Here is a 14,136-nt window from a genome sequence, read left to right on the forward strand (position 1 = left end):
GTCCTTTAAGACAGATGGTTGAGGCCACTAGGTAGCCTACTTGCGACCTTTGGCGAATGTTCCCCCCAGAATAGGGATGCTGGGGTGGTTAAACGTCAAGTATAACGTCAATCTGTCCTAACTCCAAAAGGAATTATTCTCTCAAGTTTTCACTGTGACCAGGGGCGGACTGGCCATTTGGCGTACCGGGCCAGTGGGCCGCTGGGCCAAAAAAAAAAAAGTTTCCCTAAAACTTTAATCCTAAAACTCCCGTTTTAGGATTATTATGGTCATTTCCGGGTCGCGCGGCCCAATTATTAGTTGCGTTAATGTTTGGGCTGGGATAAGGTGCTATAAAGTAACAATGTTATTCAGGGGTGCCGTGGATGAAAAGGTTATTTACAGGGATGACCTGAGAGATCAAGTCGGATCTGTCCGATATTTCATATTCCATCCTGATTGGCTAAGGTTGGCTTCTAAAGTTTGCAGGATTGGTCCGTTTTGAAAAAAATATCTCAAGTCATGAACGCAGCGTGCGATTTCCGTGAGAATTTGCACGCACATTCTCACTAGGCCGAGGAGGAAATGCCACCCTCTTCACATTGCCCTGTTATAGCGCCACCAGCAGGTCTAATTTAGCAATACACATTTTTGCAAAAAAATGCCTCAAATCATGAATGCACGCACATTCCCACAAGGCCGAGGAAGAAATGGCACCCTTTTCACATAGGCCTATTATAGCGCCACCAGGAGGCCACAATAAACTACCTGACCTGGCGGAGACCTGTGCTCCGAGGAGCACTTTTTCTAGTTTGTATATCGTCTCAGTCGGGTGGAAACCGACTGTCCAAATGCGTCGCTTCGCACCGTGTTTCGAGCTTGCAGATCTACTACGTTTGATGCTTTTGTGTGACGCTGCAGTATGATCAAGTAGGGCGTTAATTTACAAAAAAAAACACAACAAGTTGGAGATAAAAGCTTTCTGCCTGATAAGAGATCAACGATATGATTTTCAATGTTGACTTATTGTCGATAGGCCTTTAGCAATTTAGTATATTTTGACATACATGGCTGCATGTGTTGTAGATATCTCTGTCAGACTCTCTAACTATGCTGCACCGCCAATCTCTGCTGACTCAAACGTCTGCGTGCATGAGCTGAGGCCTGACGTGAGCTGACAGATTGATAAATACTGAGCAGTGTGTGACTGGAATCCAGCAGAACTGTGGTTGTTAGCTCCTCATAAACACTGCCATCGTAAAAATCAAACTAGAAAAAGTGCTCCTCGGAGCACAGGTCTCCGCCAGGTCAGGTACGTTATCGTGGCCTCCTGGTGGCGCTATAATAGGCTGTTTCTTCTTAGGCCTTTCACGGCAATTGGACACTGCATTCATGATTTGAGGCATTTTGTTCCAAAAATGTGTTTTGCTAAATTAGACCTGCTGGTGGCGCTATAACAGGCCAATGTGAAAAGGGTGGCATTTCTTCCTGGGCCTAGTGGGAATGTGCATGTGAAATCGCAAGCTGCGTTCATGATTTGAGGCATTTTGTTCAAAATGGACCAATCCTGCAAACCTCATTGGCTAGCCAATGAGGATGGAATATGGGAAATCGGATAGATCCGTGTTGATCACATGACTATAGAGACACTGTGTACCGATTTGCATGACGTTTGGATAAAATCTGTAGGAGTGATGGGGAAAAAAATGGGTTTTGCACAAAACAACCTCCTGGTGGCGCTATGACAGGCCCATGTGAAAAATGGTTCTGAAAAAAGGTTCTGAATTGGCATCCAGGGAGTGTGTGTGCACAGTTTGGCAGCGACCGGGCCAACGGTGCAAGAGATTAGCTGGTAACACACTGACAGGACACACGGACGGACGGACGGACGGACGGACAGGGGGTAAAACATACTCTCTCGCCATGCCTTTCGGCCTAGTGGAGACAATAAGATAAATGAAAGAAGACGACAGCATTTCATTCTGCACTGTTGAGTAGTATGCTCAAAAATAGATGTAGGTTTATATGAATTAATGTTAATTAATGTGAATTCATTGTATGAACTGTGCTCCATGCTGTAGTCCCTTCTTCCCCTCTGGATTCTTCATGACGTATGGCAGTGGTTCTCAAAGTGAGGTCCAGGGACCCCCAGAGGTCCTTGAAGGGGTTTACAGGGGGTCCCCATCAAAATAAGTTAAAGGACCTCTTCAGCTATTTTCAATGTATCTTCATATATTTGCTCCTCACTAATGCTTATTCTGTGTCTCAGAGGAGGGCTGTGGACAGTTCAGAAACCCGCCTACCTGTGACATCATCGCTTGCAGAAATGCTATCATCTTATAATGAGCATTAGTGAGGACCAATTATATGAAGACAGACTGAAAATAGGTGAAGAGGTCCTTTAATGTAGCATCAACATAGTTTAACCACTTTATTATTACCACCTTATTTTATACTTCGGCTGTTTGAAAATAGCAGATAGAAGCTCACAACGTGTTGCGATGTGGCACATTGTGAGCTTGTATATCTGCTATCTTCTAAAAAACGAAGTTTGAAAAATGTGATGCATGCATGTGATTCCATAATGGAATACAGAATGCATGAATGTGATTCCATATCGTTGGTGTCGGGCAAAAACCTTGTATCTCCATATTTCAACTGTTTTCATAAATGGCCTATACGTCATCATACAAGAGTGTGTCACAAAAGTACATTAAAAGTAGTGAAAATAGCAGATCTACAAGCTCACAACGGCTCACATCGCAAGCAAGCTTGTAGATCTGCTATTTTCACTATTTAAAAAAAAAAATTATGACTTACATTTTATTAAAGATTTTCAGTTTCACCAATCATGAACCATAGTGCAGTGATATATACATGTAACATTGTAAATATAACGGGCTTGACCTAGCCTGAATTTTCAACCGAGAAAACCTCGCCTTTTACAGCGTCACCAGACCCTGAATACGAGGCTAGCGATTTCAGGGGCTAGGCTTGACCACCAAGAAACAAAAAATCACGATATCATACAGTCCAAAATGCTGAAAATACAACGGATAAAAGGAACAGACAAGACACAACATAAAACCCAACACACACATCCCTATAAATCCAAAGACAAAACAACAAACCAAAAATAAAACCAAAACAACCAGAAAACATCGAGGTCATCAGACTCAGAACAGTCTTGAAAACAGGTTTAAAAGTATACATAATTTCCTGCGCAGGGCCCCCACAACCCATTCCCCACTCTGCTACAAGTTCTAAATGACTACCGTTCCCTATTTCTTTTTAAAACGTTACATCAAATTATACCTTTTATGTATTAATTAAATTCTGTCATAGATTCAATGTAAAAGTTATTCCATTATATTCTCAAAAAAAATAAATCATTTTAACCCATTTTCATTTTAACCCATGAACGCCAGAGGTTAATCTCATAATGTACCTACCAGTGCCAAGCTCTTTTTGTTGTTTTTTTGTTTTTTTCATGTCGTCATAGCCCCCGCTAAATCTGTTTAAAATCCGCGTTCATTTGGTTCGACACAAACACGGGATCCGTGAAAAACAAAAACAAAAAACTGCGAGCCGATCCGTGCCTCCATTTTGAAGTTACATGCGAGAACGTTAGACAGGACGATGCGGTGAGGAAAACCACAAGGGAGATAAATCGATTCTAAGCTGATGCCTAGACAGGAAACGGATGCGAGCGAAAAAAACGGAACCAGTATTATTCCGTTTCCGGTCGGCCCCGGAACCGGAAATGGGTCGAAAAAAATTCCGGAAAGTGCACTTTTTCGATTTAACATGGGAAATGCGAGTCGCGTAGATCTACGCGACTGGCACGCTGCGGCTTTAAATCGGTTCGCGTAGATCTACGCGTCTGGCGTTCAATGTGTTAAGACTTGGAACTGTGTCATTTTTAGATTTGAGCTAAAAAGCATTATTTTACATTTTTGTCTATTTTTGAAAAATCGTGAAAATGTGTGCAGATCTTTGAATATATATTTTTTTAAAGCGAACATTTTTAACTCAAATCTTTGCTTCTGGGGGGTCCCTGGAACATATATCATTTGGAGGGTCCTTGACATGAAAAAGATTGAGCACCACTGATATAGAAACATACGTTTTTCAGAATACTGTTGAGATTTAGGAGACATGTAGAATCGGCTTCAGGTCTCAATGGGTTAATAATGACATACCTTTGCTTCCATAGAGCTGACCGTATTTCCTCCACTTGGCAAGATATGGTTCTCCTCTGTCTAAAAGATTGAAAGAAACCTTTTCGAAGGCCTTACTTAGAAGGCCTTACTTATAGCTCTGTGAGCCATTCAGTGAATGATGGACACTCTGAAGCCCTCCAGCCCCTCATTATAATCTTCCTGCCTATCATAACGCTAGTTTGTATCCAGCCTGCAACTGGTTTTGAATTTTTTAGAAATATTTTTAAAATGCTATTAAAAAAGGAACGGTTTCGGGACACACAAGGATTCCAACTCGTCAGCTACGATTATGGAATACTACAGCCAGTGGCGGAAGAAGTACTCAGATATTTTACTTAAGTAAAAGTAGCAATACCACAATATAACAATACTCTGTTACAGGTAAAAGTGTTCAAAATGCTACTTGAGTAAAAGTACTAAAGTATTGGCTTCAAAATATACTTAAAGTACCAAAAGTAAAAGTGCTAAAATGTTTAAAATAGCAGATCTACAAGTTCACAACGCGTCGCATTGCGACGCGTTGTGAGCTTGTAGATTGGCTATTTTCAAATAGCCTATGTGTAAAATAGGGCTGAAGTGGTTAATGTATGTTTTATAATGTAATCATTTAAATCTGCAGAGTAATTAGTAACTAAATGTTTCAAATAATTGCAGTTGAGTAAAAGTACAATATTTCCCTCTGAGATGTAGTGGAGTAGAAGTAAAAGTATTGAAAATTGAAAACACTCCAGTAAAGTAAAAAATACCTCAACATTGTAAGTACAGTACTTGATTAAGTAAATGTACTTAGTTACTTTCCACCACTGATACTACTGCATGCATTCAGAGTTATTCCATATGGAATACGGCATGCTGCTATGCATCAAAGTGAGTGCTTCTTGCATGTAAATAAATAAACATGGCGTCCACCACACTGGATGTGTCCCTGAGGTGACAGCTGGATAAGCAGAGCAGCTCCAGCTCCAGTCTGGTAAGCGGAGCGATCATCTGGAAAGCTGCAAGTGTGTAAACACACACTAATCTGCCTGCTATATCGACACCGCCATGACGGCTGCAAGGCTGACTGACGTGTAAGCATTGACGTACACTGACTGACTGAAGGCATGCACGTGCGCACGCAGATAAAAACACTCGCCACATGCATGCACGCGAGCAAAACACGCACACATGCATGCACTCGCACACAGATATAGACACACAATCATGCATGTGCACACGCACACACACACACACACACACACACGCACGCGCGCGCACGCACGCACGCACGCACGCACGCACGCACGCACGCACGCACACACACACACACACACACACACACACACACACACACACACACAGCTGTGTATCGTTGCTGATGTTAGACAATGTTATATGCATAGAGCAACTGAAAACACACACTCACAAATGGGCGAACCCAAATGACTTTACACACACATGCTCATGCACACGCACACGCACACGCACACGCACACGCACACGCACACACACATTACATTACATTACATTACATTACAGTCATTTAGCAGACGCTTTTATCCAAAGCGACTTACAATAAGTGTATTCAACATAGGTAGGGAACGAAAACTACTAATCACCAGAAGTTTTAAGTACATTTCCTGCAAAAACAAGCAACCAAGAGTATACCTAGCGCTAAGGTAAAAGTGCAATATATCAGCTACCTACTTTCTTAAACAGATGAGACAAAAATGGCAAAATCAAATGAGCACGAGCTAAAACAAATAAGTGTATCGACTAAACAAGATCCAATAAAACAATACAAAAATAAAACAAGAGTTCGTACAACTAGTTAACAACAAGTAGGCCAGGCAAAGAGGAAGGATAGTGTTTCCTGAAGAGGTGGGTTTTCAGCCTGCGGCGAAAGATGGGCAGTGACTCTGCTGTCCTGACATCAGTGGGAAGTTCATTCCACCACTGTGGGGCCAGAACAGAAAAAAGTCGTGACCGTGTCGATCGACCAGAAGGACCGTTGAGTGGCGAGGGAGTCAGTCGCCCCGAGGTGGCAGACCGGAGTGGTCGGCCAGGGGTGTGGGCATTGACCAAAACCCGGAGGTAAGAAGGAGCTGTTCCTTTCACTGCTCTATAGGCTAGCACCAGGGTTTTAAACTGAATGCGAGCTGCTACGGGGAGCCAGTGCAGAGAACGGAGAAGGATAGTTGTGTGGGAGAACTTGGGGCGGTTGAACACCAGACGAGCCGCAGCTTTCTGAACAAGCTCCAGAGGTCTGATGGCTGATGCCGGAGCACCAGCAAGGAGGGAGTTGCAGTAGTCCAGGCGGGAGATGACAAGAGCCTGGATGAGCACCTGGGCTGTTTTCTCCGTGAGGAAGGGGCGAATCCTCCTGATGTTGTAGAGGAGGAATCTGCAGGACCGTGTCACTGATGCGATGTTAGCCGAGAACGACAGTTGATCGTCCAGGGTCACACCCAGATTCTTCGCAGTCCGAGTTGACGTCACCACAGCATTCTCAATGGTGATGGCCATGTCTCGGTGAGGACAGCCCTTCCCCGGGATGAACATCAGCTCGGTCTTGTCCAGGTTGAGCTTCAGGTGGTTCGTCGACATCCACTCCGAGATGTCAGCCAGACAAGCAGCAATGCGTGCCTCCACTTGTGTGTCAGAGGGGGGGAATGAGAGGATCAGCTGGGTGTCATCGGCATAGCAGTGGTAGGAAAAGCCATGGGAGTGGATGACAGCACCAAGAGATGTAGTGTAGAGAGAGAAAAGAAGAGGACCCAGAACCGAGCCTTGGGGAACCCCAGTAGTGAGCCTGTGTGGTTCTGACACAGACCCTCTCAGCATCACCTGGTAGGAGCGACCCGTCAGGTAGGATGCAAACAGGGAGAGTGCAGAGCCTGAGACACCCATCCCCTCGAGGGTGGAGAGGAGGATCTGGTGGTTCACTGTGTCGAACGCTGCAGACAGGTCCAGGAGTATCAGGACGGAGGAGAGAGAGTTCGCTCTAGCGGCATGGAGCGACTCCGTCACTGCCAGGAGGGCAGTCTCTGTCGAGTGACCCACTTTGAACCCCGACTGGTTGGAGTCCAGGAGGTTGTTCTGGTGGAGGTAGGAAGACAGTTGTTTAAAGACAGCACGTTCGATGCACATGTCAGATAATCTTAATATGAATAGAGCTACATAATGACATCAGAACACACACATGGGCACAAGTCAATATATACACACACACACACACACACACACACACACACACACACACACACACACACACACACACACACACACACACACATTTGTGTATAAGGGTGTGTGTGTGTGTGTGTGTGTGTGTGTGTGTGTGTGTGTGTGTGTGTGTGTGTGTGTGTGTGTGTGTGTGTGTGTGTGTGTGTGTGTGTATATATTGACTTGTGCCCATGTGTGTGTTCTGATGTCATTATGTAGCTCTATTCATATTAAGATTATCTGACATGTGCATCGATACACATCTCTGTGTATGTGTTTGTGTACGTGTGAGTTTGTGTACTGTACGTGTATGTGTGGGTGCGTGTGTGCGTACGTGCATGCGTACGTGCGTGTCTGTGCGTGTCCGTGCGTGTGTGTGCGTGTGTGTGTGTGTGTGTGTGTGTGTGTGTGTGTGTGTGTGTGTGTGTGTGTGTGTGTATATTTTATATGCATACGTGTGTGTGTGTTTGTGTGTCTGCTGGCAAGCACACACACACACACACACACACACACACACACACACACACACACACACACACACACACACACACACACACACACACACCCACACACACACACACACACACACACACACACACAGAGGCACAGCCGACGATGCTGATGATGATAATATCACAGCAGATGTGTGTGTTCAGTGGGTTTGATGGCTGCCATCCATCGTGGCTGGCTGGCTCTCTCAGCAGCTCAATTAGGCCTCATTACCTCACACACTGGCCAGCAAGGCCTTCTGGGTAATTGTGATGAAACAGATGGTCATTGTTTTGGACCCCGATCACAAGCAGTAAATAGCGTTTACCCAGCAATATGTGGAACACATTCATATAGTGATGTTCCACTTTTGAAACCGGGTTGCTTGGGTGCCGCAGTGGTTGTTATTGTTGTCCTCACTGTTTTGCCTGATTCACTGCCTTTTGCTATTATTTTAACGTTGTTTTATGCTTTTGCTTTTCTTTTTGCTTTATTGTTAAATTAGTTGTACTTTTTCTGCAATTGTATTCTTGCTCTGTAAAGCACCAAACACAAACAGAACAGCAGTGGTGTAATTTGCCTAGGGTTGCTGGGTTATCATGACCCATACACGGGACTTCCACCGCAGGGGGGGGGGGGGATTCATTCATTCATTTAAGTTCATTAATTCATGTTTTAAATAAGTAAAAAATAGCTGCCCAAATCACATGTACAGTAAATGCATCTGCTATTATATTTATTTTTTGGTCATTTCCAATATGTTATGTATTCTATAGGATTATATCCCATAATATTATTCATATTATTTCCGCAAGACTCATTGACAAGAAGCGCAGCATTCCGGCGGTAACACTCGCCCCAAAACACTCGCCTCCATTGTTTTTACGGAGTACATAATGAAGTTGACCAAAGTGTCTCAGCTGCATTAAAAATACATTTTCGTTATTATATTAAGCATTTAGATGTCTTAAAGAACTTATATACAGTAGATCAAAATGTTAAAGTTCACAGTTGTGGCTGTTTTCTGCGTGTTTCCTTAATTTTAGACTACTAGGCTTTCTTAGTCGGTTACATACTGTAAATGCTGTTTAAACCAGTGAAATTGCTGCATAATGATACATCCATATCAGGGTGGGTTTTTGATACAAAACCCCACGGCAAATAAAGTCAATCTATGCCACTGCAGAACAGATACAAAACAGAATAAAGAAAGACTTCTCAAAGCTTGGCTGAAGGATTTCATTTGAATCTGAGATAACAAGATGTAAGACAGAGTTAACTAGGACAGCGGACCTCTTCTTGCAATGTCCTCTCGCGATGGGACAAGTCCTTCAGTTGTCTGGGAGAAGGTCATTAGATTATTGCATAGCAGTGGTTCCCACACTTTTCAGCTCGTGACCCAACACGACACAAACTAGTGAAAATAGCCGACTCTATTTTCACTACTTCTTTAATGTTTTGTGTTTGTTTGCTTCTAATTTATGGAATTTCTTCGATGTTTAAAATATATTTATGTAATTGTTTTGGATAATTATTTTTAATTTAAATGTGTGGCAATATCTTTTGAAATAATATTTAACAAAATGTAGAAAATGAAAGATGAAGGGATATTTACATAAAAATGGGTCCACAACCCAAAAGTGAGTCCCGACCCACCGTTTGGGAATCACTGCACTCTATAAAGCAGTTACTCTTGGACGTGATAATATAATAAACGCGCATTGTAAAAGCACATTAAGATATAGGCACTATTCAACGTATTCTTGCCCCCTATTCACCTTATTCTTGCCCCCTATCCACCTAATTCCTGGCCCTCTCCAGGGCGCCACCATTGCCTCTTACATGAAGGCACCATTGAGTTTTTTTTTGCTCAAAAAAAGAAAAAGAAAATAAATAATGTGTAAATAAACACTACAACACTGATGACAGTGCTGTCAAACAAGTCGTCTATGAAGCTGTCTATGAAATCTATGAAAAAGTTTCATCTCCAACACAGTTCTCTACACTGGGGATCCCTGCTTTATCGCTCTCTAAGTTGAGGGGTCCTTGGAAAAAAGAGAGAGAACTCTTCCCATGACCTGTGGAAGGTGGTGGTGAGGTGAGGTGGGCTGAGCACACTACAAGGAGCTCTCTCTCTCTCTCTCTCTCTCTCTCTCTCTCTCTCTCTCTCTCTCTCTCTCTCTCTATTGAGCAAAAAGGATTATGTCCAAACACTATTTCAGTGCCACAAGGTTTGTGATGAGTCCAACTAAAAGGCGCTGGAGATGTCTAACAGCCCGGAGGCTTAGGCTAAGAGAGGCTTCTTTATTATTGTTTTGTATTAAGCCTGCGGCTGTCAGAGCCCTTAATAAGGCAAGGTCAAAAAAACAAAAGAACAAAGAACTAGAAAACTAAATAAGACAAAATAACAATTTAAAACAAAGAATCCTGAGCAGTTGCTCAAAATGGTACTTGCACAATGTACATACCAGCAGAGAAGTGAAATGAAGTGAATGTGACCGTGACATCTTTCATATTCCTCATTGCTGTTAATTGTACAGTATCAGTATGCCTTATGAGGTTTATACCTGCAGTTACCTGCATGTTTAACTGTATTTTTTATCCCATCTATAATTTTCTATTTTTTTAAAATGTTTTTATTTGTATCATTATTATCTTATATTGTATTGTTATGTTAGTAGCCTACAGTCTCTGCAGTACAGTCTCTGCAGAACGTGTCCCACCAACATTTCGCTGCTTGTACCCTTGTACTGAGGAAATGACAAATGACTGGGGATCCCCAAAATAATCATATTTGAACTGGGCAGCCACCCCCCCCCCCCCCCCCCCCCCCACACCCTTAGGCCTACAAGCACTTGGAATTGTAGTTTGACTCGGTTCCATAGACAAATATTGTGAAAATAGTCAAACTAAAAGCTCACTCAAGGCGTTGTGAGCTTGTAGATCGGCTATTTTCACAATGTTTTCCTCTTTCTTACGGAATATTTGACAATTTGGCCAATTTGGTATTAAAAGTAATTCAATCTCGACTTTAGAAATGTGCAGATACCCTGTTTACACTTATACTGTATGTTGGTTTGTTTACTGTTGAGTGAGAAAACAATGTTGCACATTAAGTTAATCATCTGGGGACCCCCACAAAATCATGCTAATTAAGCTAACTAGAAGCTCGGCCCTTCGGGTGGCCGAGGGTCTAGCCCTTCGGGTGGCCGAGGGTCTAGTCGGGGACCGGCCTACACAGGAACGATGTAAATAGGGAATGAATGCTCCACCCTTTAAATCAAACCCCATTATACCTGTTGTCATAGGACCCGTTTTGGCCATCTGTTTGCCTGTGTCCATTTATGCCCATCTGTGTGTGCATTTATGCCCATATATGGAGCTATCTGTGTCTGTGATATATGGACATCTCTGTATGTGTCTGGGTGTGTCCCTTTTATGCCCATATATGGAGATCTCTGTGTCTGTCTGTGTCCATTTATGCCCATTATCCTAAAGGAGTTCGCTATAAACAATGTTGTCAGTAATGCCCTTGTCATTATCCACAATGAAAACTTTTACAGCGCTGGCTCTCTTTCCTCTAGAGAAGGCTGTGTAGAGTTGGCCATGAGCGAACACAGGTTTAGGCAAGTAGATGCCAACTCGTTCATTCTCTTGGCCCTGACCCTTATTGATTGTAACAGAGAATGCTAAGCGGATAGGGAACTGTCGTCTAATGAAGGTGAAGGGAAGCTCACCTCTGTCATAGTGAGGTATTCTTGGTAGGAAGATTGTTTCACACCTGTTAGTGCCGACTGCAATCTCACACTCAATGACTCTGTCCATCATTTGCATTACCACCATTCTGGTGCCATTCTTGAGAGTGCGGTCAGGACCTGATTGCAGGTTTCTAAGCAGCATGACTGGTGCGCCTACTTTCAATTTGAGGTTATGATCAGGGATTCCAGAGGGTGTCAGTGAATTGAGTAATTCCACAGTCACGTAATCCTTGTGGTCGTCCTCCTGAATTGAGTCGGCTGAAAGGTAGACTCTCTCTTCTGTAGGTAAGTCAGCGAAGCATATGTTGTTGATTTCTCGGATGTCATTGTTCAGAGGAGTGTATACAGTGCCTTTGAGAAGGTTGTCTTTGTTGATACATCCATTTTGCAGGTCAGGAAAGGTGTAAGAAATCAGAGTATTCAGATCCTTAAACAAGTGTTGTGGTGGAATTCGGATTTGAACTTCTGTGTCCTCGTGAGGGAGTTTTCCGTCCCCTAAAGCAAGAAGATAGTTGGAGAAGTCCCTTTCAGCTGTTTCTGTCCTCATGTTGATGTTAAGCTTGTGGTGCTTCATGAGAGGATACAGTGGTGACATCTGGATGCATGCTGTAACTATCTGGGCTCTGCTTGCTCTTTTAATAACAGGGAGTGTCTGCCTAGGGTCTCCACCCAGAAGGACAGTTTTGCCACCCCAAGGTTGTTGCTTTGTTGCTCTTTTCTTTTTTGTAGCGGGAGAGTTCAGCTTGAGTTTTTTTGGAGAACTTGTTTTTTGTTGGTCTTGTGCTGTTGATTTAGCTTGTCTTATGTTTGTCTCCCCCGTCTGCACCTCATCCAACTCAGATCTTGGCTGATCCTTGTTTTCTTCAGTAAAAGCAGCACAGTTAATTAATTCTTCATCACCGATCTCATCAAAAAAACTGTCTCCTCCTCTGTCTGCTCCTCCTGTCTTCCCACCAGATGTTGACTGTTCCATCTGCTCCCCAGGAACACTGTCTCCTCCTCCGTCTGCTCCTCCTGTCTGGCCAGCAGATGTTGACTGTCCCATCTGATCCCCAGCAACAGCCTTATTAGCTTTCCATTTCGCATCCCAATCGAGTTTTGTAATTCTTTGGTTCAATTTTCTTTTTTCCTGCTCCAGTTTTTGTATATAAAGAAGGACTTGAGTCGATGTCTTGAAGGCCTGCTCCTGCAATTCCTTCCGGCTTTCCATGAACTTGCACTGATAATTTAGAAGTACCAAGTTGTTTCGAATTATTTCTCCTTCACCGGGGTTTAGCTTTGGTAGCTTTTCTGGAGTACTCATTTTTTTGAGAGCTGCTTATAGACTATATGCAGAGGTCTGTCAAGAGTGCTGGTCTTAGCTTAGAAGCCGGCTTATATACTTTCATCTGTCACCTCGGAGTGAGAGGAAGAAAGACTATAGTTTATGCCACACTCAGAGATTTTTTGTTGACTCATCTAGTGTATGTGATGCCTTTTATGAAGTGATGTCACAATGAGTCAGCGCTTGCTCCGGAACAGCCCGATGTCAGTCATCTCCGCATACGGAGATTCCAAACCTTTCGTGCCGGATCCGAAAAACTGTGTATCGGGTCGGGTCGAGGCCTAGCTAAGATCGTAGGCAAAGGTCTGAGCTATCTGTGTGCGAAATTTGGAGTCTGTAGCACCAACCATGTGCTTTCAGGGCTCATCCATGCGATTCGGGCCAATTTGGATTCGGCGTCCATTGGCTTCAATTAGTAGTCAGGACTCCGCATATGGAGATTCCGAACCTTTCGCGTTGGTTCCGGAAAACCGCATATCGGGTCGGGTCGAGGCCTAGCTAAGATCGTAGGCAAAGGTCTGAGCTATCTGTGTGCGAAATTTGGAGTCTGTAGCACCAACCATGTGCTGTCAGGGCTCATCCATGCGATTTGGCCCAATTCGGCCTCGGCTTCAATTAGTAGTCACGTCCCAACCCCCAGTTTGGGAACGACTGTGTTAGTTAATGATTTTTGCTGTTTGTTGTCTGTCTTTATGAGAGGATAAATTGTAGATGACCCGCCAGGGTATCGTATATACATCCATTCATGCAGCCACCCGCTGACACGCTGTTGTTTAAACCTGCGTTTCCCAAACAGTGGGCCGGGGCCCATTTTGGGGCTGCGGAGGCCTATTTTTATGGGTCGCAACTTCTCGCGAGTAAACATCCCTTTATTTAAAAAATAAATCTGAATTTTAAATATTAATTCAAGAAAGATTTGATTAAAAACGAATTCAAACATTTTTCAAAAAGAAAAAAAAAATCAAAGAAATTCCATGAATTCCACGACGCTTTGTGAGCTTGTAGATCGGCTATTTTCACTGTCTCTTTTGGGTCCCCCCCCCACCCAGAACAAAACTTTTGAGTTAAACATGTTCCCTTTAAAAGTATATATTCAAAGATTTGCACACATTTTCACGATAAAAAAAATATTGCAGATCTACAAGCTCGATCATAGCGC

This window comes from Gymnoscopelus microlampas (genome assembly GCF_963454915.1).
Source record: "Gymnoscopelus microlampas genome assembly, chromosome: 12".
Classification (NCBI taxonomy): Eukaryota; Metazoa; Chordata; class Actinopteri; order Myctophiformes; family Myctophidae; genus Gymnoscopelus; species Gymnoscopelus microlampas.